The sequence below is a fragment of the Nyctereutes procyonoides genome, unplaced genomic scaffold, assembly GCF_905146905.1.
Source record: "Nyctereutes procyonoides isolate TBG_1078 unplaced genomic scaffold, NYPRO_anot_genome, whole genome shotgun sequence".
NCBI classification, from domain to species: domain Eukaryota; kingdom Metazoa; phylum Chordata; class Mammalia; order Carnivora; family Canidae; genus Nyctereutes; species Nyctereutes procyonoides.
In genome coordinates, this window is record NW_026575131.1 from 41538704 (window position 1) to 41566257 (window position 27554).

Consider the following 27554-nt stretch of genomic DNA (forward strand, 5'->3'; position numbering starts at 1 on the left):
TGAGTTTGAGTCCCACAATAGGTGTAGAGATTACTAAAAAAAAAAAAAAACAACTTTTTTTTTTTTTTTTTTTTAGCAAAGTGATAGAAGTTTATTAAACAGAGATACAGAGAAAGCTCTCAGAAGTGAGAGGGGTCCCAACAGGGTTGCCCCCAAAAAATAAACTTTAAAAAATAGATAAAGCAGGCGAAGGGGCCTATGAAAGTGAGGAATGATGAAAATTTAGTTTTCTCCCTGAAGTTGAATTTCTGAATTAAAGCATGAATTGGGGCACCTGGATGGCTCAGTTGGTAGAGCATGTGACTCTTGATCTTGGGTCATGGATTCAAGCCTCATGTTGGGCATGGAGCCTACTTAATTAAAAAACAAAACATGGACTGGCCCTCACATATCAGACTGTTCTTCAGAATGATGGAGCCAGTTAACAGTGATCTAGAAGTTTTCCTCCACCAACATTGGATACAACTTATCTTTTACTAATTTGAAAGTTGTGCAGAGTTGTGTGAAAATAGACATTTCTTTAAGGACTAGGATATAATTTTCTCTGTATATTCTTATGTGTGGAGAATATATTCTTCACCCTTAATCATTTATCAAAGAGGATCTGGTATCAACTTTGTTTTATCCATTCTTTGTAATATTTTGGAATGGATTTTATCACTTGCTCATGTATGTTTTTCTATATTTGGGTTTTTATTTTATTTTTTTTTTTATAAATTATTTATTTATTTATTTATTTATGATAGTCACACAGAGAGACAGAGAGAGAGGCAGAGACACAGGCAGAGGGAGAAGCAGGCTCGATGCACTGGGAGCCCGATGTGGGATTCGATCCCTGGTCTCCAGGATCGAGCCCTGGGCCAAAGGCAGGCGCCAAACCACTCTGCCACCCAGGGATCCCTATATTTGTTTTTTTTTTTTTTTTTTTTAATTTTATTTATTTATTTATTCATGACAGTCACAGAGAGAGAGAGAGGCAGAGACACAGGCAGAGGGAGAAGCAGGCTCCATGCACCGGGAGCCCGACGTGGGACTCGATCCCGGGTCTCCAGGACCGCGCCCTGGGCCAAAGGCAGGCGCCAAACCGCTGCGCCACCCAGGGATCCCCTATATTTGGGTTTTTAAAAATATTTTCAGGAAGATTTATTTTCTACTCCAATATGCATTAGTTCAAGAAATATTTGTGGACTGCTTGTTTTATATAAGGACTAATCAGATAAAAATCCTAAAGGCACGTACTGTGCTCTGATGGGGGCTAGAGAGCAGGCACTTAAGTGATGTGACACAGTGGAGAAGATGAGAGCCATAAAAACAACTCAAGTTAACGGGCGCTGACATGCTGATGGTCACAGGAAAGAGTGATTATTTTCCCATCACTGTTTTGTTGAGGGAGCAGAGAATTGGGGAAGAATTTATGGAGGCAGTACTATTTGAAAAAAAGACCTTGGAATGTTCCTATTTTGTTTCTGGTGGTACCTTAGTTTTTCAGGATTCAGAGAGGTTTTTTTTGTTTTCCTGAATGGAAAAAATGTGCTGTTTATTGTTATTTTCTAGTTTAAAATAATTTTTAAAATATGCTTTAAATTAACTTATTTAGAATTTGCTACAGTGTTGTAATTTGTCTCTGTGGTGATAACTAAATAGCCCAGCAGTATTTACTGAAAAATAGTGATCCTTTCTCGTTATGTAGTTTGGGTTTATTTATATGTAGAGTTCTTAAAATTGAGCTCTTCTGAAATTTGTCTTTAGTAGGTATTGAAAAGTTACTATATGTCTGTTCTCAAGAGCCTTTATTAAAAGGGTATCATGCCATTTATTTATCCAGATGAATTTCACCAGCATGTTGTCAAGCTCTATAAAGTGTTCTTCAGGGATTTTTTCCTCTCATTTAAAAAATTGTGGTTGTATAATTTTATTTAAAAACACTTGTGGAGGGCAGCCCCTGTAGCGCAGCAGTTTAGCGCTGACTGCAGCCTGGGGTGTGATCCTGGAAACCCGGGATCAAGTCCCACATCGGGCTCCCTGCATGGAGCCTGCTTCTCCCTCTGTCTGTGTCTCTGCCTGTCTCTCATGAATAAATAAATAAATAAATAAATAAATAAATAAATAAATAAAATCTTTTAAATAAATAAATAAAAATAAAAACACTTGTGGAGAAATTAATACCCTCTTTTAAAAAAATTTTTTTAAAGATTTTTAAAAATCTATTCACAAGAGACACACAGAGAGAGGCAGAAACATAGGCAGAGGGAGGAGAAGCAGGCTTCATGCCAGGCTCCCAATGTGGGACTTGATCCCAGAAGTCCGGGATCACACCCTGAGCTGAAGGCAGATGCTGAACCACTGAGGCATCCCAATATCTTCTTATTAAATGTTTTTTATTATCGGAAAATAAATGATCTGATTTTGTGGAACTTTTTAATTTTTTTTTTTTTTTTAAGTAGGCTCTATGCCAACAGGGAGCCCAATGCAGGGCTTGAACCCATGACCCTGAGATCAAGACCTGAGCTGAAATTAAGAGCTGGATGCCTAACCAAATGAGCCACCCAGGTGCACCTGATTTTGTGGATTTTTCTATGGTGTCTTTGACATAGGGATGTAGTTGACTTTTTAAAATTTATAACTTATCCTATAGTTTTTCTAAACTACTCTATAATTTTCCGATTGATGTTTCTGAATTTTTAGATATTTTTCTTGTTTTCCTTTTTTCAGATATTAACATCTGCAAATATATGCCAACCTTGCTTAATTTTCCTTTAAGTAGGGAGAATTTTTTATTGAAGTATAGTTGACTTATTTTTTTTTAAGGTTTTATTTATTTATTTGACAGAGAGAAAGAGCACAAGCTAGCAGAGGGGTGGAAGGAGAGGGAGAAACAGACTCCCACTAAGCAGGGAGCCCGATGCAGGGCTTGATCCCAGGACGGTGGGATCATGATCCAAGCCGAAGGCAGATGTCCAACCGACCAAGCCACACAGGCACCTTGACTTACTAGTTTCAGGTGTACAACATAGTGATTCGACAGTTATATACATTATGAAATGCTTACCACCGTACAAGTAATGATAATTCTCATCTGTCACCATGCAAAGTTATTACAATATTATTGACTATATTTCCTATGATGTATTTTGCATCCCTGTGACTTATTTTATAACTGAAAGTTTGTTTTTTTTTTAATTTTTTTAATTTTTATTTATTTATGATAGTCACACACAGAGAGAGAGAGAGGCAGAGGGAGAAGCAGGCTCCATGCACTGGGAGCCCAACGTGGGATTCGATCCCGGGTCTCCAGGATCGCGCCCTGGGCCAAAGGCAGGCACCAAACCACTGCGCCACCCAGGGATCCCTGAAAGTTTGTACCTCTTGATCCCCTCCACCGATTTTGCCTGTCCTCCTACCCCCCTGCTGTCGAGGGACCACCTTCTCTGGATTTATGAATCTTTCTGTTTTTTATTTGTTTTTATATTCCATACGTAAGTGAAATCATGTTATTTGTCTTTCTCTGAGTTATTTCACTTAGTATAATACCCTCTAGGTCCATCCATGTTGTCACCAATGGCAACAGTTCTCTCTCTCTTTTATTAAAGTTTTTATTTATTTGAGAGAGAGTATGAGCAGGGGATAGGGGCAGGAGGAGAGGGAGGAGGTGACTCTTCACTAAGCAGGGAGCCTGTTGTGAGGCTTGATCCCAGGACTCTGGGATCACAACCTGAGCCTAAGGCAGACACTTAACCAACTGAGCCACCCAGGTGCCCAGCTCATTCTTCTTTATAGCTGAGTGATATTCCTGTGTGTGTGTGTCTATGAGTGTGTGTGATCCTCTTTATCCATTCATCTATTAATGGGATACTTGAGTTGCTTCCATATCTTAGCTGTTGTAAATAGTGCTGCAATAAACATAGGGGTGCATTATCTTTTCAAATTGGTATTGTTTTCTTTGGGTAAATACCCACAAGTAGAATTACTGGTCATGTAGTATTTCTATTTTTAATTTTTTGAGGAACCTCCATATCTTCCACAGGAGCTGTACCAGTTTACCGTCTCATCAATAGTGCATGAGAATTCCTTTTTTCTCCACATCTTCTCCAATACTTGTTATTTCTTGTGTTTTTGATTCTAGCCATTCTGACAAGTGTGAAGTGATAGCTCATTGTGGTTTTGATTCGCATTTCCCTGATGATGAGTGATGGTGAGCATCTTTTCATGTGGCTGTTGTCATCTGGATGTCTTCTTTGAAAAATGTCTATTTAAGGTCCACTGCCCATTTTTTAATTGGACTTTTTTTTTCTTCAGTGTTGAGTTGCAGGAGCTTTTTATGTATTTTAGGTATTAACCCCTTATCACATATCATTTGCAAATTTCTTCTATTTGGTCAGTTGCGTTTTCATTTTGTTAATGACTTTCTTTGCTATGCAAAAGTTTTTTTAGTTTGATGTAGCTCCAATAGTTTATTTACCCCCGAATAACTTTAGTCAGCATTTTGAAATTTGTTAAGAGTGGTGTGAAGGTATTTACTGTCTTCATTCCTGTTTTTAAGGGAATAAGAAGCATTTTTTAGAGTAATTCTTAATTTTAAAATACATTAATTATCAAGTCAGTGAAACAACCTTGGAAAGGGAAAGGAAAAAGAAATGCTCTTTAGGCCTGGGTGGCTCAGGCGGTTAAGTGTCTGCCTTCAGCTCAGGTCGTGATCCCTGGGTCCTGGGATGGAGTGTTGTATTGGGCTTCTTACTCCCTGGGAAGTCTGCTTCTCTCTCTCTCCCTCTGCCCCTCTCCACCGCTCATTTTTTTCTCTCTTTCAAATAAATGAATAAAAATCTTAACAAACAAAAATTCTCCTCAATCTCCTGTCCCCCCTTTTATAGTTTAATAAGTAATTATTAGTGAATTCTATACTTTCTCAGCCTTATTGAAATATCGGCACTATTTTTCCTGTGGATGATTTGAGCATTTCTCTGCTGTGCGAGCCCTGGATTCTTTTTATAGCCTTGTCTTACTGGTATTTGTTGTATTTTCTATAACCTGCTATTTATGTTAGGCTTGCTAAGATTTTTAAATTAATATTATTGAGATATTATGCAATCTGTATTTGTAAGCAAAAATGAGCTGTAGTTTTTTGCTTATCTCTTTGAGCTTGGCTGCTTGAGCATTAGGACAACATATGCCTTGGGGTACCTGGATGGCTCAGTTGGTTGAACATCTGACTCTTGGTTTCAGCTCAGGTCATGATCTCAGAGTCCTGGGTTCAAGCCCCATGTCAGACTCTGCACTTGGCAGGGAGTCTCCTTAAGGATTCTCTCCCCTCTTCCCCTACCCCTCCTCCCTCAAATAGATAAAAAAATCTAAAAAAAAAATAGCAATATATGCCTCATAAACCATGTTGAGGAATTCACTATATTTTATATACATTGAAATTCTTAGTGTTTTTTATCCCAGATTAGGACTTGCATTGGTCAAGGTCAAGTGGTTTTTTGAGGTAGTTTAAAAATATTTCTTTGTTATTGGTCTGTATATATTATAACTTTGTTGTGCCAGTTTTAGTACTATTTATTTCTGAAATAGTTATCCATTCAATTTATTTTTTATTTTTTATTATTTTTTTTACTAAGGGAGAGAATGAGAGCCTCATTCTCCCAAGCAATGGCTCTTAGAGCTTCTACCAGGCCCGTACAAGTCATGTTCACTCATACTCTCTGTTGGCCAAAGCAAGACATGTGACCAAAGATGACACTAGAGAGGGAAGTGCACTCACCCTGCCCGGAGGCACCACTGTCACTTGACAATGGGCATGCCTGTGTGTATGATCCCTTCACAGAAAGGGAACAGGGAATAATCAACTGTAATGATATTACTCAAGTTACACTCAGCTGTCCTCTCCAAATTACCATCTAAAACCAGAAGCCAGGGGATCCCTGGATGGCTCAGCAGTTTAGCCCTAACCCTAACCCTAACCCTGCCTTCGGCCTAGGGTGTGATTCTGGAGTCCGGGGAGCAAGTCCCGTGTCGGGCTCCCTGCATGGAGCCTGCTTCTCCTTCTGCCTATGTCTGCCTCTCTCTGTCTCTCATGAATAAATAAATAAAATCTTTAAAAAATAAAACCAGAAGCCAATCCCAAATACAGAGCAAAATCGTAAACGTCACTTTAGACCAAGGTCAGTTGTCTCCACTCTTGTTTAATTTTCCTGTGACAATAGTGTGATGGGGAGGGAGGGAGGCAAAATGTGGGTGGCATTGGACAGGTGGTCCTGAGTCCGGTGGAAATGAATGGGTGTGAAGGAGGGGGTATGACTCTGAAGAAACCTTAGAAGGGGCCAGGGGGCTGCATTGGCAGAAGAGCCGCTCCTGAGTCCAACCTTGCATTATGCTAGATCTAAATCTTAAGCCATCGCGGAGCTGCTGTCCCTGAGGGCAGGATTAGGGTCTGCCCTGGGGTAGGTGGGGCTGAGCAGGGTTGGGGGCGGGGCTGATCCGTATACTCGAGACCCGGCCCCGCGAGGGCGAGAGGGATGCGATCGGGATCCCCGCGCGGGCCCCGGGCAGCATCCCGGGGTGGCCGGCGCTGGGCGGGCCAGGACCTGTGCGCAGCGCGGGCGAAGCCTCCTCCGTTCCCCTGTGTTGGACGCAGTAAGGAGTCTTCCTCGCGGATGAGTGCTCCGCTCGGCACCCGGCACAGAGTAAACGCTCAGCGGCCGCGGCTCTGACACGGGCCGTGTAAAAACGGTTAAATGCCCATCGGCGAATGGAAAACAACACCCCAAGCCCGCCATCCAGACCGGCCGCAGCACCCAGCCCCACCTTCTCCGTGGATGTCTTTCAATAAAAAATGAGATCGTACTTTACAGCTCACTTTGCACCATCTTTGAAGCACAAGTTTCAACATCAGTTAAGTATTCATAAAACTTATCCTTTAAAAAGACTGCGGGGAAACTCCTTTTATGGACAAGGTTTATCGACCCATCTGTATTTGTCGCGCATCTATCTGTATTGTCACTTTTAATTTTTTGCTGTTTTCAACGGGGACCTAGGCATCTTGTGCACGTCCTTGCTACTTCTCCGCGAAGTGCTGTGGATCCCGGTGCGGTCCTCAGGGCCTTGCCGCGTCTTCAAGCCCCGCCCCGCCGCCCTCCAGTCCCCGCCCGGGACCGTCGCTCTCCCTTCCTCCGGGGAGCGGGACGGGCATCCGCCAGGGGGCGGGCGGGAGCCGCGGGCGGGGCTCGACTACGCATGTGCGCACCGCTGGAACACGTGCGGGGGGCGGTGAGGGCGGGAGGGGAAAGGTAGGAGGTGAGAGGTGAAGGGGCGGAGAGCTGCGCGGGCGCCCGGCAGCGGGGAGAGGAGGGCGGGCACCACGCACCGGGCCGCGGGCCGGGAGCGCGCACGCCGCGCCCCGCCCCCGCCGCCGCGGCCGCCGCCACCGCCGCCGCCGCCGCCGCCACCGCCACCGCCACCGCCACCGCCGCCCGGGAGCTGCTTGCTGCCGCCACAGGTACCGCCGCGCGTGTCCCTACAGCGCCTTCCGCCAGCCTGGGCTCGGGCCTCGGGCCGCGCGGCCCGGGAGGTCGGGGCTGGGGGCCGCCGGGGCTACGGGCGCGCGGGCGTGGGCGCTGTCCAGCAGCCGTGCGGGCCAGGAGACCGCAGCCGCGAGAGGGGGCCGGGCCGCCGCGTCCCCGCCCCCACCCCCACCCCCACCCGGGCCGCGCCCCCGCCCGCGCGCCCGCGTCCCCACCCAGCTCCTGGCCCCGGGGGAGGGGGTCGCGCCGGGCCCGGGAAGCCGGCGCTTCTAGAACCTGCTTTGGGGCCGTCGGGGTTTCCACGGTGCGGGGGAGAGCATGCTGTCCACTCCTGCCTCCCTGGGGCCGTGTCTGGTTTTGAGGCAACACGTAGCTGCTTTGCTGGGTTTTGCTTGGCTTCTAGTTTTGTGTTTTGCCCAAGCCCAAACTTTGCTCGCTCACGTTGCCTGTGTTTACTGTGTTGCCTCGTGTTTATTGTCTCAGTGTATCATACGGGATTATAACGTCACGGTGGCATCAGTTGCAGGGAGCTTGGACCATTGGAAGCGCAGAAAGTTGCACAGGTGGAAATGCTGTCGGCGGGAGGGGGCGGAGGGTCCCTGCGGGGGCCCTGGCAGGAGCTGCCCCTCTGTTGGGCTCCTTGCTTTCCCACCGTCTGTGGCTCCGTGATGATAGTCTTTCCGGGGATTTTGTAACAGTTCTCGTGAAGAAGACCTAGGAAAGGTTTTCTTAGTGATGCTAGTGTAGTGTTTCTCTTTGGAAGCCTGACTCTACCGTGTCTTACTGGTGTGCTGCAGTCTCAGGATATCCTGCTAAAGATTGGAGCCAGGATCGGGAACGTCTGGTTTGTGTTCCCGAGTGCTGCCTAACTGACCAGCTGTTTCTTTACCCTTTTTAATCTTTTTTTAAATGGTGCCATTTAAAGAAATTTTTTTTTGGAGCATAGTTACGTTACATTATTTTCAGGTGTACAGCTGTGATTCAACTTCTCAGTATATTATGCTTATCATAAGAGTGGTTACCATCTGACGTGTATCTGTTCTTTTTTCAAGTAGGCTCCACGCCCAGCTTGGAGCCCAATCGGGGGCTTGAACTCATGACCCTGAGATCAAGGCCTGAGCTGGTATCAAGAGTCAGCCACTCAACTGACTGAGCCACCCAGGCCCCTGTGACCTGTACCTTTTTAAGTGCATGTTGATATAGTTTTGGCTTAGGTGTTTTACACATTTGCAGCATTCCCACGAGGCGTATGATGTAAAACAAACAAAATATATGTAAATGTATCTTCATATTCATTTTTTTGGTCATAGATTGAAAGAATTCTCATCTATTTTGAACTAATCTGGTGATTAAGACCTCTCTTTTCCTATTGTGCAAAAACAGTGCCTCTCCTGAGGTCTCCATGTGCTTTGTAATCTTTGATTTGCCCCCTTCTCCATCCCCATCATACAGTTTACTGTTGTGAGGTAGGTAAAAAATCTACTCCTAGTTTATGATTAGAAGATGAAAGCAGAAAGATGATGAATAGTCCGAGGTCATGTGTGAGCAAGTAAACTGTCCAGTTGCAAAAAGCAAACCATGCCTATGGGGTCAGTACTCATGCATTTATTAACATTTGGTGGCAGTCTTTACGGATGCTTACTCCTTTGTTATCTAGTCATGTTTATGAATCTGTCCTGAGGACTCTGGAATCACACTTAGGTTTATGTGCTGTATGTTTACCCTCACCATTGGTAGCCATTTACTGTGACCAAGGTTAGTTATATTGGCTCTCACAGGTACTTTTTTGTTTGTTTGTTTGTTTTTTAAAATATTTTATTTATTTATTCATGAGAGGCAGAAGGAGAGAGAGAGAGAGGCAGAGACACAGGCAGAGGGAGAAGCAGGCTCCATGCAGGGAGCCCGATGTCAGACTTGATCCCGGGTCTCCAGGATCACACCCTGGGCCGAAGGCAGGCACTAAACCGCTGAGCCACCCAGGGATCCCCTGACAGGTACTTTGTATATGGCTTATGTCGTCACTTCCATTTGAACAGATGAGATGACTGCCCCTTATACAGAATTTGGGTTTCCTGAGTAACCCAGTTTATAAGTGGTGGATCAGGCCTTCAAACCAGATCTGCCAAACTACTGCCAGAGCTGCTTCTACTGTAACTTGCTTCCTTCCTGAATTGGCTGATGAAACAAAGTCCAGATGACTTTTTTTCCCCCCCTGCTGCCTGAAGTAGTAATTGTGAGTAAAATATTTATTGAACACCTGTGCTGTGTAGGTACTGTGCTAGGTACTCTAATAATAGCTTATCTCATTTAATCATCATAGTAACCAGGTGAAATGATACTGTTATCACCCCCCTTTAATGATGAGTTTTATAGATGTTATCTGACTTGCCCTGGGTCACCTGCTGAGTTAGAGGTAGAGCCCAGGTACAAACCCAGGTTTGCTTGACAACAGTCCATGCTTTTATGCTCTTCTTGCACCTGCTGGCCTCACAGTCCTCCACTGCCCATTGGCAGGAGAGAGGTAGCAGAAGGTGATGGGGTGAAGGGAAGAAGCCAGCATCACAAGATCCAAGTCAGAGGTGTGGAACTCAGCAGGAAGGAGACAGCAATTTGGTTGCTGCATTTGATAGCTTCCACTTGAGTGGCTGGCGATGCTGCCCTGTCCGAGAATGCTTGCAGGGTTGCTGGGCCATACGTAAGCTTTTCAGGGGAGTCGAAGGAGTCCAAGGATGTGGGGTGTGCGTGCATCAAGGATGCTTGGAGGTCTCGGGGAAAAAAATCAAAACTGATCTTTATGTTTATTTTAGCTTTACTTAATTTTTATTAGGTTATTTTATAATGTATGCTATTTATTATAGTAGTATATTTAACATATACAAATATACATATATTGGGATATATACATAAATTCTTATTGGGGGTTCAAATCAAATAACATTTTGAAACTACTGATTTACTTGATATTTATTTAGTATTTGTATCAGATAGGTAAGTTGTGCTAAGTTGGAAGTTTAGTGAAGTTCAGTGTAATTCCACATAATCAGGGAGAATGGGATTTCGTATCAATAACCAATTATAGGAGCACCTGGGTGGCTCAGTGGTTGAGCCTCTGCCTTTGGCTCAGGTCCTGATCCTGGGGTCTTGGGATTGAGTCCCACATTGAGCCTGCTTCTCCCTCTAGGTCTCTTCCTCTCTCTGTGTCTCTCATGAATAAATAAAATCTTTAAAAAACAAACAAAAATAACCAATTATAAGTTACTTCAAAAATTGCAGTCATGATTTTATGAAAGAGGATCTGGTATTTTTATGGTCTTTATGTCTCATATGTAGCAGCAATCTTAAGTTTGAAGCTATAGTGACTGATATAGCCCTTTAGAAATTAAAATTTTGTTGAACCTCTTATATTTTGAACCTGTTAATGTCAGAAGCAAGAGAAACTAAAATAGTTAATGTAAATGTGGCAGTTGTAATAGTAGTATTTGTGCTGTTCGCCAACTTTAGAGTATTTGCAAATCTTAGATGATATTTAGATATAGTTAGATATATTGAAATTCCAAATATGTTGATTCTTTACCACTTCTTACAAACTAGGTTTGGCTTTCTTCAGGTCACTCCACTGCAGTGGTTGGTACATTATATCAAAACAAGCAAATCCAGAATTCTACCTAATTTAAAAAACATCTTTAAATTATCTTCCAGCTTATTTCACAATTGAATAGATTATTAGTATTTGTTCAGGAGTTGAGGTTAAAATAACAGAAAGGGATTTGAGCAAGAAATATATTCCCTTAGCTAGATAGGTGAGACCTTATTCATACTTTCTCAGTATGAATGAAAGTATGAAAGTTCTCAGACTTTAGTGTGAATCAGCATCACCTGGAGGGCTCATTTTAATCCTACTTCACTAGAGTCACTCTGTAGGTTAGAGATAGGCCTTGGAATTTGAATTTCAAACAAGGTGCTGCTGCTGGTCTATGGATCTATACTTTGAGAGCCATGTCTCTGTACATGTGCACCTAAAACCAAAGCATGATGCCAGGGCTTACGTATTTCACACTGATTCCCATCAGCGTCAGTCAGTTGTATAGTATAGTTTTGCCAAGTACATAACTGGCTCTTGTTTTTAGACAGTTCTTATTTTTAGATGATGTCATAAATGAGATTTCATTCACAATTATATTGCTATATATTTTTGACTGTAACACTATATAAATTTCTTGAAAAGCTAGAAGTATTTTTTTTAATAATAATTTTTGAAGAACAACAAATAGGCAGGTGTGCATGTGCAGTTTTTGTCTGTAATCCCAGTGGTGACCACTAGCAGGCTTCATTGTTGCTCATTCTCTTGTTCTCAAGCATTCTCTCTTTATAATGGGATGGTACTGTTTTGTGTCTATTTTTCGTTGTGTGTGAACAGAGACACTATTCTGCAACATTTTTGTTTTTTTTTTTAATTTAAATCTCTTTTTTTTTATGTTCCCCAATAACTTGATCCTTTGAACAGCTTGTTGTGTTTGGCTGTGGGTTGTACCTTTCAGAAGACTATACTGTTACTCAGCAAGTCTTCAGTTGTGGTTCTCTTCAACAGTCTTCCATATACCCTTGCTTTCATGATCTTCCCCAAGCTGGCCTGCCCAGCCCTTCTTCCATACCAGCTCTTGATGCCACCTCATCTCCATGAAGGTCCCTTCTTTCTAGTCTGAGCCCTGGTTGGGTTTGGACATGCATTCTAATTTGTCCTCCCTGCCACAGTGACTACTGGAAACATCAAGACCTGCCTTTAGCAAACAACAGAGAATGTTGCATATCATATTCTTGTCAGAGAGGAAGGGTAATCTTGAATTCTTCACTTCCCAAATGCCAATCCTAAGTTCATCTGTGAGAAAGCACATTCATCAGACTGTGCTGGAAGGTGTTTTAATGCACACATTGCAAGCCATATTTTGTCTTTGGGTGAAGTCAGATCATTAGGAAGCAACATAATTCTGGCCCCTTTTCCAGCTTTTTGATAAACTGACTTTGCATGGCCCCATCAGCTTGCATTGAGATCTATGTGAGAAGTCCCCAAGAAAGTCTGTGAGGCCAATTAGAAATTTCTTCACGTTCAGTGCCTGGAGTGAAGAAAGTGAAGTTCCCTATTTCCTTTTTTTGCCCAGTTTTACATCAGATTGTTTTTTGTTGCTGTTGAGTTTTAAGAGTTCTCTATGTATGCTGGATAGTAGTCTCTTTATCAGATACCTGATTTGTTTTTTTTTTTTCAGATACCTGATTTGTAAATAATTTTCTGTGTGCTGCCTTTTTATTCTGTTGATTGTATCTTTTGATGCACACAATTTAAAACTGACTGTGCCTCTTCTAAGCCACTGGTTTGATTTTGTCTAACGTATAACATGAACTATGTCAATAATGTTTCCCTCTTTGTGTTGACTGTTAGGGAGCTCAGAGTCAGGTTTATATTCAGAATTCTATGACTTGTGCTTTCTGTGTTAAGACTACTAATATTCTGTTTAATGGCTAGTTATTTTGCTTTTTTAGATTATACCATAAAATATATAACACATTTCATCCCTGTTCTGAATGTTACTGTGATTATATTATAGCCAAATATTTGTTCCCATCCTATTTCCTTTTTTTTCTGATACACTTGAATCTCTCCTCCCCCTGTCTTCCCCCATCCCTTCCTGTGTACTCATTCTTTGTTATTGTTGTTTAATTTTTCTGCTGTGGTAAATATACATAAAACTTACCATCTTAATCATTTTAAGTGTACAGTTGAGTGGTATTAAATACATTCATAATGTGCAGCTCTCATTCCCATTCTTCTCTATTTCTCTTTTCATCTTGCAACACTGAAACTCCTTACCCATTAAACACTAACTCTCTATCCCCTCCTTCCCTCAGCCCCTGGCAACCACCATTCTACTTCTTGTCTCTATGTTTTTGTCTACACTAAGTACCTCATGTGAGTGGAATCATACAGTATTCGTCTTTTTGTGACTGGCGTGTTTCATTTAGCATGATGTCCTCATGGTTCATCTGTATCATAGCATGTATTAGCATTTACTTTCATTTTAAAGCTGAATAATAGTCCGTGAAATTTATGTATTGCATTATGTTTATTCATGTATCTATCCATTGGTGGACATTTGGGTTGTTTCTACCTTTTGGCTATTGTGAATAATGCTGCTATGGACATAGATGTATGAATATTTGTTCAAGTTCCTGTTTTGGATACATACATAAGTGCAATTGATTATATAGTAATTCTATGATTAATTTTTTGAAGCACCACCATACTGCTTTCCACAGTGGCTGTACCATTTTACATTCTCACTAGCAATGCACAAGGGTTCCAATTTCTCCACATCTTTGCCAATACTTGTTATTTTCTGTTTTGTTTTTATTTTGTTTTTGGATGGTAACCATCCTAGTGGGTGTGGGGTGGTATCTCATTGTAGTTTTGATTTGCATTTCCCTAATGGTCAGTGATATTGAGCATCTTTTCATGTGCTTATTAGCCATTGGTATATCTTTGGAGAAATGTTTATTCAAGTTTTTTGCCCAGTTTTACATCAGATTGTTTTTTGTTGTTGTTGAGTTTTAGGAGTTCTCTATGTATGCTGGATAGTAGTCTCTTTATCAGATACCTGATTTGTAAATATTTTCTGTGTGCTGCCTTTTTATTCTGTTGATTATATCTTTTGATGCACACAATTTAAAATTTTTTATGAAACCAGTTTGTTTTTTTCTTCTTTAAAAATATTTATTTATTTATTCATTCATTCATTCATGAAAGACACAGTGAGAGAGAGAGAGAGAGGCAGAGACACAGGCAGAGGGAGAAGCAGGCTCCATGCAGGGAGCCTGATGTGGGACTTGATCCTGGGTCTCCAGGATCACGCCCTAGGCTGTAGGCGGCACTAAACTGCTGAGCCACCGGGGTTGCCCTGCCCCTTTTTTTTTTTTTTAAGTAATTTCTGCACCCAGTGGAGGGCTTGAACTCATGACCCTGCTCACGATCAAGACTCACATGCTATTCCTACTGAGCCAGGCAAGCGCCCCCTGCCCTGTGTTTTCTTTTCTTTCTTTCTTTCTTTCCTCTTTTTTTTTTTTAGAATTTTTTTAAAAGATTTTTAATTTATTTATTCATAGAGACAGAGAGAGAGAGGGGCAGAGACACAGGCAGAGGAAGAAGCAGGCTCCATGCAGGGAGCCCAATGTGGGACTCGATCCCGGGTCTCCAGGATCACACCCCGGGCCGAAGGCAGTGCTAAACTGCTGTGCCCCAGGGCTGCCCTTTCTTTCTTTTTTTTTTTTTTTTTTAAAGATTTTATTTTATTTGCAAGAAAAAGCATGAGAGAGAGATCACAAGCAGCGGGGAGGAGCAGAGGAAAAAGCAGGCTCCCCACTGAGCAGGGAGCCTGATGTGGGCCTTGATCCCAGGGTCCCTGGACCCCAGGATCATGCATGACCCGAGCCAAAGGCAGATGCCTAACCAACTGAGCCACCCAGGCTCCCCCTGTTTTCTTTTAAGAATTTTATAGTTTTTGGTCTTAAGTTTAGGTCTTTGAACATTTTCTTAACCTTTAAAAATTTTTTTTAAAGATTTTATTTATTTATTCATGAGAGACAGTGAAAGAGAGAGAGAGAGAGACAGGCAGAAGGAGAAGCAGGCTCCATGCAGGGAGCCCCATGTGGGACTCGATCCTGGCTCTCCAGGATCAGGCCCTGGGCTGAAGGTGGCACTAAACCGCTGAGCCACCCGGGCTGCCCCTTTTTTAAAAAAATTTTTAAATAATCTCTATACCCAGTGTGGGGCTCAAACTCACAACAGAACCCTCAGATTAAGAATCACATGCTCTTCCAACTGAGCCAGCCAAGGACCCCAGATCTTTGAACCTTACATATTTAATCTTGCTAAATTTTGTAAGGGGATAAATTCTTAAAAGGTTTTGTAAGAATTCATTCTGAAGGACTTTGTTTATTAATGTTCATTATGGTAAAATTCAGATATATACAAAAGCAGAAAGCATGAGCCTTTGTGTGCCTATAACTTAGTTATATCTGTCATTTACTCAACTCAGGGCATTCTTGCTTCATCTGTATTCTCCTCTCTTCCTCTTTTTATGTTTTTCTTTTTATTTTATTTATTCATGAGAGACACACAGAGAGAGAGAGAGGCAGAGACATAGGCAGAGGGAGAATTAGGCTCCATGCAGGGAGCCTGACATGGGACTCGATCCCGGGTCTCCAGGATTACGCCCTGGGCTGAAGGCAGTGCTAAACCTCTGAGCCACCCTGGCTGCCCCTTTTTTTCTTTCTAAGTTATTTGAGGTTTTTTTTTTGTTGTTGTTGTTTTTTGGTTTTTTTTTTTTGTGTGTTAAAATATACATAACAAAATTTACCATTTTAACAATTAAAGTATATATATATATATATATATATATATATATATGGAATGCTTCACAAATTTGTGTGTCATCCTTGCACAGGGGCCAAGGATGTATTGTTCATATATTACTATATGTGCTCCTTAAGTGAGCACCATTTTAACCATTTTTAGGTGTACCATTCATTGGCATCAGATGTATTCACAGTGTTGTACAACCATCACCACTGTCTGTTTCTAGAACTTTTTCATTATTCCAAACAGAAACTCTACTCGTTAAACAAGTTCTGATTCTCCCCTCACCCTAGGCCCTAGCAACCACTATTTTTCTTTCTGTCTCTGCTTTTGCCCATTCTAGGTCCCTCACATGAGTGGAATCATGTTGTATTTGTCCTTTTGTATGTCACTTATTTCACTTAATATAGTGTTTTCAGTGGTCATGTTGAAGCATGTATCAGAATTTCATTGCTTTTTCAGGCCAAATAATATTCTATAGTAAGTCTATTTACATTTTATTTATCTTTTCATCTGTCACTGAACATTTTGGGTGTTTCTACCTCTTGCCTATTATGACTAAGGCTGTTATAAACATGAATGTATGGATATCTGTTCAAATCCCTACTTTCAGTTCTATGGATATGTACCCAGGGGAGGAATTGCTGGACCATTTGGTAATTCTGTGTTTCACTTTTTGAGGAGCTGCCAAACTGTTTCCCACAGCGGCTGCCCCATTTCATAGTCTACCAGTAATGTATAAGAGTTCCCAGTTGCTCCACATCCTTACCAACACTCATTTCCTATTTGCATTTTTTAAATTATTTTTTAGGGATCCCTGGGTGGCGCAGCGGTTTGGCGCCTGCCTTTGGCCCAGGGCGCGATCCTGGAGACCTGGGATCGAATCCCACGTTGGGCTCCGGGTGCATGGAGCCTGCTTCTCCCTCTGCCTATGTCTCTGCCTCTCTTTCTCTCTCTCTTTGTGTGTGACTATCATAAATAAATAAATAAATAAATAAATAAATAAATAAATAAATAAAATAAAAATAAATTATTTTTTAATAAGAGCCATCATAGTAGATGTGAAGTGGTATCTTCTTATGGCTTTAATTTTCATTTCCCTAATGATTAGTGATGTTGGGCATTTTTTCATCTGCCTATTGGCCATCTGTATATCTAGAGAAATGCCTGTTCAAATCCTTTGCCCAGTTTTGAATAGGGTTGTTTGTTTTTTTGTTGCCAACTTATGAAAGTTCTTTATACATTCTGGATATTCATTGCTTATTATATGTGATTTGGAAATACTTTTTCCCATTCTCTGGGTTGTCTTTTCACTCAGTTGATAGTTTCCTTTGTTTTGCACCAAAAATATTAATTTTTGAGGTCATTTTTTTTGACCTATGCTTTTGATGTCATATCCAAGAAATCCTACCAAATCCAATGTTATGAAACTTTTACTCTACTTTCTTTCAAGAGTTTTATAGTTTTTGCTCTTTTTTAAAATTTTTTTTTAATTTATGATAGTCACAGAGAGAGAGAGAGAGAGAGAGAGAGAGAGGCAGAGACATAGGCAAGGGAGAAGCAGGCTCCATTCACCGGGAGCCTGACGTGGGACTCGATCCCGGGTCTCCAGGATCGTGCCCTGGGCCAAAGGCAGGCGCCAAACTGCTGCGCCACCCAGGGATCCCAGTTTTTGCTCTTTGATTAGGTCTTTGATGCATTTCACATTTTTGTACGTGATGTAAGGGTCCAACTTAACTCTTGCATAGTGGCTGTTCAGTTTTCCCAGCACTGTTTGTTGACAAGATTGTGTCAAGGAGAAGAGCAACAGGTGAACTTCACCTTTTGGCTCTCTTTGCAGTTCTTTCCCTCATAACCTGAGCTGAAATAGAGAGTTGGATGCTTAACTGACGAGCCACCCAGGCGCCCCTGTTTCTAGCTTTAAAACAAATTCTTTGCCCATATTCTTAGCAGGGGTCAGTTCAGTCTCTTTGTTAGTCATTTCTAACCAGGTCAAGAGGGAATAAGAATGTAGGTAGCTGGCATTGTGGAAGAAAATATTTAATATATTTGTTGATGTCCAATTGTAAAGAGGGTTGGCATCATGTACGTGGTTATCTGTGATGGTCATTACAACCAGTTAATATAATTTTGTCTTCCCTTCAATCTGGGTTTTGCTGTGTCATCTGAAAGGTTATTCTAAATGTGGCAGTAATCATTCTCTTGAATATATGTGTTTTCAGGTTTCACATTCTCTGGAATCAGCTTTTACTCATGAACTGAAACTTCTTTCTCTTTTCAGTACTTTTTTTTTTTTTTTTAAGATTTTATTTATTGATTCATGAGAGACACAGACTGAGAGAGAGGGGCAGAGATATAGGCAGAGGGAGAAGCAGGCTCCTTAAGGAAGCTGGATGTGGGACTTGATCTCGGGATCATGACCTGAGCCGAAGGCAGGCGCCCAACCACTGAACCACCCAGGCATCCTTCTATTCAGTACTTTTAACTTGTTCTGCTGAGCATTCTTCTGGCTTATTTGGCTAATTTTGATGCTCACAGAAGCAGAATTTCCTGTTCTAATCATTGGTCCATTTTACAAAACAACTTTCAGAAAAATCTTCTTTCCTCCAAGGATGAACTGTTTGTACCAGTGGACTGGTTTAGTACAGTGAACAGACCAGCAGTTACTTTCCACTTGGCACCAAATGAGGTGCTGGGTGCTCTAGGGAATACAAAGGTGATTCAACAGTGACCTTTTCCTCAAAGAAACCACAATCAATCAGAGGAGGCCGAAAGAGTCTGAATGAACACAGGCATGATTGAAATACACAGTTACAGAAGCTCAGAGAAGAAGGCTGTTGCTTCCACAGGGAAGCGTTCATTATTTTTAATTTTGGCTTTTCAGTGCAGTAATAGATTCACATGGCATAGAATTAAAAGGGAACAACAGAGTATACACAAGAAAGTTTCCTTCTATCTTGCCCCTGGCCACCACATCCTCTCCCCAGGGGCAGCCAGTGTTACCAGTTCTCAAGTATCTGTTCACAGGTGTTCTTTGCATAATACAAACACACAAGAGAGCTCTTTTCTTTTACGTGAAAGTAGCACACTATATCCTTTGCTTTTTTCTCTGTGATAGTTCATTATCCATACATAAGCGCTTTCTCATTGTCTTTCACAACTGCATAATATTCCATTGTCAGGATTTACCTTTATTTAGAAAAAGCACTACTGATAGAAATATAAGGTGTTGTAAATTTTGCTAGTGCAGAAACACTCAGTAACCTTCTATATGCATCATTTAATGCATAGGCAAGTACATCTGTCTGGTCACTTACCAGAGGCAGGACTGCTGGGTTGGTGAGTATGTACTTTTGTAATACAAAAGATAAACCTCCAAATAGGCTTTCTCCAATAGGCTTAACTGTATGTGGCAGTGACTGTATATCCACAGCCTCACCAATACTGTGATAGTACACAGTTTGAACTCTGACAGGTAAAAAAAAAAAAAAAGTATTTCTTTGTGTGTATTTTTCTTCCAAAACTTAGTTTGCCCTATAGAAAAAAGAGTAATAGAGTGAACACTTATATTCTTTTAATTTGTAGCTCTCCTGTTGCTATAAGGTTGAAGAAGCATTTCCATTTTCTTTGCCCATTTTTCTGAGGCTTTGGTGTTTTTAACATTGATTTTGTAAAAATTGTTTATATATGAAGAAACGTAGCACTTTGTTGGTGATATAAATTGCAGTTGTATTTTTTCAGATTGTTATTTCTCTTTATTTAGGATGTCATTGGAAAAAAAAAGATTCTTTATTGGGTCATGTTCTGGATTCTTTATCATACCTAGACAGATCTTCCCTAGTAGAAGAATATGAAAAATTATCCTGTGGTTTCTTAAAGTGCTTTTAAGTTTTAATTATTCACCTTTATATTTTTCATCCATTTGGGATTTATTTTGGTAAGAAGTATAGGTACAAATTAATTTTTCCCAAATGGCCACACATTTGCTGGGACACCTTGTAATGAGCAATTCATCTTTCCTCCCACTTGTTCAAATGTTCTTTACTAAATGTGATATATTTTGCCACGTATCATATACATTTGGGTCTATTTCCGGACTTTCTGTTCTTTTTTTTTTTTTATTTTTTTAAATATTTTATTTATTTATTTATTTATGATAGTCACAGAGAGAGAGAGAGAGAGAGAGAGAGAGAGAGGCAGAGACACAGGCAGAGGGAGAAGCAGGCTCCACGCACCGGGAGCCCGACATGGGATTCGATCCCGGGTCTCCAGGATCGCGCCCTGGGCCAAAGGCAGGCGCCAAACCACTGCGCCACCCAGGGATCCCCGGACTTTCTGTTCTATACATTTTTCTGTGTATTTATGTTTGGGTATACGTTGTTTCTCTCTGGCTTTAGATCATGTTTTGATATTTGGTAAAGTTAATTATCATTCATTACCTTTAATTTTAGAACTTTCCTGGCTATGTTTGTTTTTCTATATGAACCTTAAGATAAATTTGCCTGTTTAAAAAAAATCCTTTTTTATTGGCGCTGCATTCCATTTTTAGATTAATGTAGGAAGAGTGATATTTAGGTGATGAGTCTTCCCCACTAAGATTGTATGCTTTCCTCTTTGCTTGAGCCTTCTTTCATCCCAATGAAATCTCTTTGAGAGATTTCTTGACATTTCTTGTTAAGTTTATTCTCAGGTCTTTTGTTTTATTTTTAGTGTTGAAGCATTTTATCTTCTACCTATTGATGATGTATGTGAAGGCATGGATTTCTGTATATTAGTTTTCACTACCATATCTGATTGTAAAACAGTAAAGGTTTTTAGTTGATTCTCTAGGTATATAATATTGTCATCTACAAATAATGGTCATTTACTTTTTCTTTTCCAGTTGCATACCTCTATTGTCTTTGTCACCTAATTGTGATCACTAGTACGTCCACGACAGTAGTAAATGGTGATGGTGAAATGCGTAGGCTTGTTTTGCCTTTTACTTTGATGGGAATTATTCTAATGTGTTCCCAATTGGCTTGATTTTGGCTTTGGGGTTGAGAAGGATATATGGAGTCTGTATCTATCTATATGTAGGTATATATAATGTAAATGGCAGGATTTCCTTCTTATGGCTGAATAGTATTCCACTGTATATATACACCACATCATCTTTATCCATTTATCTGTTCAAAGACAATTGTTTCTGTATCTTGGCTATTGTGAATAATGCTCATGAACATGGGGATGCACGTAGCTCTTCAATATAATGGTTTTGTTTCCTTTGGATATATACCCAGAAGTAGGATTGCTAGATTATAAGATAGTTTGGTTTTTAAGTTTTTGAGGAACTTTAATACTGTTTTCCATAATGACCATACCAATTTACATTTGTACTAACAGTGTACAAGGATTCTCTTTTCTCCACATCTTTTCCTGACACGTGTTATCTGTTGTCTTTTTATCTTTTTATTTTATTTTAAAGTGGGCTCTATGTCCAGTGTATGAGCCCAGCATGGGGCTCACAACCTTGGGATCATGACATGAGCTGAAATCAAAGACACTTCACCAACTGAGCCACCCAGGTGCCCCCGTGTTGTCTTTTTAAATAAAAGACATCCCAGCAGGTGTGAGGTAGTTTTGATCTCATTTCCCTGATGATTAGGGATATTGAGCACCTTTTCATGTACCTGTTGACTACTTTTGTTTTCTTTGTAGCTATTAACAAATTATTGTAGCTGTAGTTATTTTTAGTAGTTTTGTCTCTTAACCTTTATACTAGAGTTAAGTAATTAACACGCCATATTACAGTATTAGAATATTCTGAATTTGACTGTATACTTGGCCTTTACCCAGTGTATATTTTCACAATATTAATTATTGTCCTTTCATGTCAGCTTGAAGAACTCCTTTCAGCATTTCTTATAAAGCAGTTCTAGTGGTGATGAACTCTAAGCTTTTGTTTATCCACAAAAGTCTTTATCTCTCCTTCATTTCTGAAGGACAACTTTGCTGGGTAATGTATTCTTGGTTGGCAGTTTTTTTCTTGCAACGCTTTGTGCGGTTTTTAAGTATTTATTTGAATCACTCAGTAGTCATCATGACAAGTGTATTCCTTAATCCACATCACCTGTATCATCCATTCCCCCAACCCTCTCCCCTCTAGTAACCATCAGTTTGTCCTCTATAATTAAGAGTCTGTTTCTTGGTTTGTCTCTCTCTTTTTTACCCCTTTGCTCCTTTGTTTTTTAAATTCCACCTTTGAGTGACATCTTATGGTATTTGTCTTTCTCAGACTTATTTCACTTAGCATTATACTCTCTAGCTCCATCCATGTTATTGCAAATGGCAATTCTTTTTTATGACTGAATAGTTTTACATTGCATGTATATACCACATCATCTTTATCCATTCATCTTTCAGTAGACACTTGGGCTGCTTTCACATCTTGGCAATTATAAATAATGCTGCTATAAAAATAGAGGTACATATATTCCTTTGAATTAATGTTTTTGTAATTTTTGGGTAAATACTCCGTAGTGTGATTGCTGGATCATCGAGTAGTTCTATTTTTAAATTTTTGAGGAACCGCCATACTGTTTTCCACAGTGGCTGCACCAGTTTGCATTCTCACAAACAGTACACAAGGCTTCCTTTTTCTCCACGTACTCACCAACCCGTTTTTTTGTGTGTGTGTGTTTTATTTTAGCTATTCCGACAGGTGTGAGGTGGTATCTTATTGTATTTTTGATTTGCATTTCCCTGAGAGTGAGTGATGTTGAGCATCATTTCATGTGTCTGTTGGCCATCTCTATGTCTTCTTTGGAGAAATGTCTGTTCATGTCTCTTGCCCATTTTTAAATTGGATTGTTTTTGGGTGTTGGGTTTTATAAGTTCCTTTTTGTTTGTTTTAAAGATTTTAGCCCAAGTCCCATATTGGGCTCCCTGCATGGAGCCTGCTTCTCCCTCTGCCTTTGTTTCTACTTCTCTCTCTGTATCTCATGAATAAGTAAATAAAATAAAATCTTAAAAAAAAAAAAAAAGGCAGGTTCCCCATAGGGGAGCCTGAGGTGGGACTCAGTCCTAGGACCCCAGGATCATGATCTGAGCCAAAGGCAGATGCTCAACCACTGAGACACCAGGCATTTCATGGTTTTATAAGTAAATATATTTTGGATACTAACCCTAACCCTTTAAAGGATATGTTATTTGCAAATATCTTTTCCCATTCTTTAGGTTGCTGTTTAGTTTTATTGATTGTTTCCTTTACTTGTAGAAGCTTTTTATTTTGATGTCTTCTCAGTAGTTTATAGTTTTGCTTTTGTTTCCCTTGCCTCAGGGGACCTATCTAGAAAGAAATTGCTATAGCTGATGTCAGAGAAGTTATTATTGCCTGTGTTCTTTTCTAAGATTTTTATGGTTTTAGGTCTCACATGTAGGCCTTTAATTAATTTTTAATATATTTTTGTGTATGGTATAAGAAAGTGGTCCAGTTTCATTCTTTTGCATGTAGCTGTCCAGTTTCACAACACCAATTTGTTGAAGAGACTGTCCTTTTTCCCCATTGGATATCCTTTCCTGCTTTATCAACAATTAAGTGACCATATAATTGTGGTTTTATTTCTGGATTTTTCTATTCTGTTCCATTGATCTATGTGTTTGTTTTTGTGCCAGTACCATACAAATTTTGATTACTACAGCTTTGTGATATAACCTGAAATCTGGAATTGTGATGTCTTCAGATTTGCTTTTCATTTTTAAGATTGCTTTGGCTATTTGGGGTCTTTTGTATTTCCATACGAATTTTTTTTTAAGATTTTATTTATTTATTCATGAGAGACACACAAAGAAAGACAGAGACACAGGCAGAGGGAGGAGCAGGGAGCCCCATGTGGGACTCGATCCCGGGGCCCTGAGATCATGCCCTGGGCCGAAGGCAGACACTCAACCACTGAGCCACCCAAGCATCCCTCCATACAAATTTTAGGATTGTTTGTTATAGCTCTGTGAAAAATGCTGTTGGTATTTTGATAGGATTACATTAAATGTGTAGATTGCTTTGGATAGTTTAGACACTTTAACAATATTTTTTTCCAATCCATGAGCATAGAATGTTTTTCCATTTCTTTGTGTCATCTTCAATTTCCCTGGTGTTTTACAGTTCTTAGAGTACAGGTCTTTCACCTTTTTGATTAGGTTTATTCCTAGGTATCTTATTATTTTGGGTGCAATTATAAATTGGATTGTTTTCTTAATTTCTCATTCTGGTTTATTATTACTGGTGTATAGAAGTGCAACAGATTTCTGTACATTGAATTTGTATCCTGCAACTTTACTGAATTCATTTATTAGTTCTAGCAGTTTTGGGGTGTGGTCATTTGGGTTTTCTGTATACAGTATCATGTTATCTAGAAATAGTGAAAGTTTGACTTCTTTGATGATTTGGATGCTTTTTATTATTTTTTGTTGTCTGTTATGACTACGACTTAATACTGTCGAATAAAAGTGGTGAGAGTGGACATCCTTGTGTTGTTCTGACAGGGAAAAGGCTCTTTTCATGTTTATTAGTGTTTTTTTTTTTTTTTTGTGGTTACCATTAAGTTTGTGTATATTTTCTGAATTTAGCAGTTTATATTAAGTTGATGGTCATTTAAGTTTGAACCCATTCTTTACACCTCCCCATGTTTTAGGTATATAATGTCATATTTTACATCCTTTTATTTTGTGTTCCTTAGCTTTTTTTTTTTTTTTTACAGAAATATTTCTTTTTATTGTTTTTGTACTTCCTACCTTCATGCTGTTGATTTTGGTCTTTTCTTTCTATTCAAAGAGTCCTCTTTAATATTTCTTGCAGGGCTAGTTTAGTGGTCATGAACTCCTTTAGTTTTTGTTTGTATAGGAAACTCTCTATTTCTCCTTCTCTTCTAAATGATAACCTTCCTGGACAGAGTGTTATTGGCTGCAGGTTTTTCCCATTCAGCACTTTTTTTTTAAAGGCTTTTTAATTAATTGATTTATTTATGATAGACACACAGAGAGAGGCAGAAACATTGGCAGAGGGAGAAGCAGGTTCCCCACGGGGAGCCTGATGCGGGACTCGATCCCAGGATCATGACCTGAGCCAAAGGCAGATGCTCAACCACTGAGCCACCCAGGTGCTCCACATTCAGCACTTTGAGTGAATCTTGCCACTCCTTTCTGGCTTGGAAAATTTCTGATGAAAAATCCACTGATAGGCTTATGGTGTTTCTTCTGTATGTAACTGTCTTTTTTTGTCTTGCTGCTTTTAATAATTTTTCTTTACCACTGTATTTTGCCATTTCATTATTTGTTTATTTATTAAAGATTTTATTTATTCATGATAGAGAGAGAGGCAGAGACATAGGCAGAGGGAGAAGCAGGCTCCATGCAGGAAGGCCAATGTGGGACTTGATCCCGGAACTTGGGGGTCACGCCCTGAGCCAAAGGCAGATGCTCAACCACTGAGCCACCCAGGCATCCTTATTTTGCCATTTTAATTACAATATGTGTTGATGTGAATCTGCTTTTGTTGATTTTGTTGAGGGGTTCTCTGTTTCTCTTGGATCTGGATGTTTGTTTTCTTTCCAGATTAGTGACATTTTCAGCTGTTATTTCTTCATATAAATTCTCTGCCCCCTTTTCTCTCTCTCCTTTTTCTGGGACTCCTGTAATACAGATGTTATTGATGGAGTCACTGAGTTTCCTAAGTCTGTTCTTATTTTGCATAATTCTTTTTTCTCTCTTTTGTTAAGCTTGATTACTTTCCATTATTCTGTCTTCTAAGTCATTACTTTGTTTCTCTGCTTCTTGCAGCCTGCTGTTCATTCCATCAGGTGTGTTTCTCATTGTGTTTATTGAGCCCTTTATCTCTGCTATGTTATTCCCTAGCACTGTGTTAATGGTTTTACTGATGCCCTCTGCTCTTAAGTCCAGTGATCTTATGATCATTGCTTTAGGTTTGTATTTTTTTTTTTAAGTAAGTTTTACACCCAGTATGGGGCTTGAACTAATGGCACTGAGATCAAGCATGGTGTGCTCTACCAACTGACCCAGCTAGGTGCCCCATGATAATTGCTTTATTTATTTATTTTTTGATAATTGCTTTAAATTCTGCATCAGGCATGTTACTTATATTTGTTTCACTCAGGTCTCCGATCGTGATCTTGTCTTCTTTTTTCATCTAAGACAAATTCCTCTGTTTTCTCATTTTGTCTAAGTCTTTGTGCCTGTTTCTCTGTGTTGGGAAGTCAGGAACATCTCCTGTTTTTGAGGGTAATGGCTTTATGAAGAGGAGATCATGTAGTCCCCTGCAGTGTAGTGTCCCCTGATTCCAGGGCATGGTACTTTTGGGACTGTCTCCAGTGTGAGCTGTGTGTGCTCTACTCTTGTATTCTGGCCACTTTATCCTTCAGGACAGTTGTCTGCTTAGGCTTTCTTTGCCTGTTGTGGGGTAGTGTTTGGTCCCTGGCCTGAGTGTGGCATGTTTTGACTTGGTGTGCTCTGGCCTGCTTGTGAAATGAGACCTGTTGCTGCTGCCACTGGAACTGAGGCCTCACAAAACTCCTCGGTTGGAGTGTACCTAGGTGGCTCAGTTGGTTAAGAGTCTTTCTTTGCCTCAGGTCATGATCCCAGCGTCCTGGGATCGAGCCCTGCATTGGGCTCCCTACTCAATGGGGAGCCTACTTCTTCCTCTTCTGCTCCCCCTGCCTGTGTGTGTTCATATGTTAACCTACTCTGTCAAATAAGTAAATAAAATATTAAAAAACAAAAAGCTTCTGGATTGGGAGACACGGTATGGGCAGGAGTTTGGGCCAGTCTTCCAGGGGAGGGTGCCTTCCTCTCCCCAGATTGGGACTGAGGCAAGTATGGCTGGGAAGGGCAGTTCCACTTGAGTGCAGGGAGGTGAGTGGTAGGAAGGAGCTTGATGTAAGCAAATTAGGTAGGGAATGTAGCCACTGCACTGGTTCCAGGCAGTGGCTTTGTGTTTACACTGAGGGGTGGAGGAGGGAAATGGCACTGTCCAGTTACTTTGTTGGTGTGGTGTGGGGGGCAAGTGGGAGGGAAGGAGTGTCTCTCTGTGAACACTGCCTCTTGGGGACATGTTCCCAGATAAGCAACTAACCTCCCCACTCTGTGTCCTAGACCCTCTTCAGATTACTGTCTCTACACTATATGCCTGCAGGCTATTTGCCCTGCCTTTTCTCCGAGAGCAGCTGCAGTGTCTTCTTAGCTCTCCCACAGCCAAGCATGCTTCAAGCCCCAGTGGTTGGAAGAACTCAGGAGATTCGAAATTTGGGTCCTTTTGCTTTCCAAGGCAATTGCTCTGGGGATTTGTTTTCCCTATGCACTCCTCTGTGTGCTACTCTGTCTCTTGCCCTTCTCAGCTGTGGCTCCCTCCCTACTGCAGTAGCCTCCCTACTGCAGTAGCCAATGTAGTATCCATTTCTTTCCCAAACTGCATCTCTGCATTTCCTACCTTCTTTGATATGGCCTCTTCTCTATCTTTAGTTTTGGAGTTTCTCCTGTCAGTCTTCAGATAAATTTCTGGGGTATGGAGGATAGTTTGATAGTTATCTAGTTGTATTTGTGAGACAAGGCCAGCCTGTGGCCCTCCCTACTCCACCGTCATCTTC

At 40.7% G+C, this 27554-nt stretch overlaps 1 protein-coding gene and 1 pseudogene across 1 annotated transcript in view; one reads left to right on the top strand and one right to left on the bottom strand.

Annotated features, from left to right (window-relative positions):
• The first annotated feature begins 7404 nt into the window (after positions 1-7404).
• Positions 7405-27554, top strand: part of SCAP (SREBF chaperone) — a 67127-nt gene continuing 46977 nt past the window's right edge. The window contains exon 1 of the mRNA XM_055344217.1: positions 7405-7489. The gene's annotated coding sequence lies outside the window, so the exon portion shown is untranslated. The remainder of the gene's footprint in view (positions 7490-27554) is intronic.
• Positions 15962-16059, bottom strand: LOC129522656 (U6 spliceosomal RNA; annotated as a pseudogene).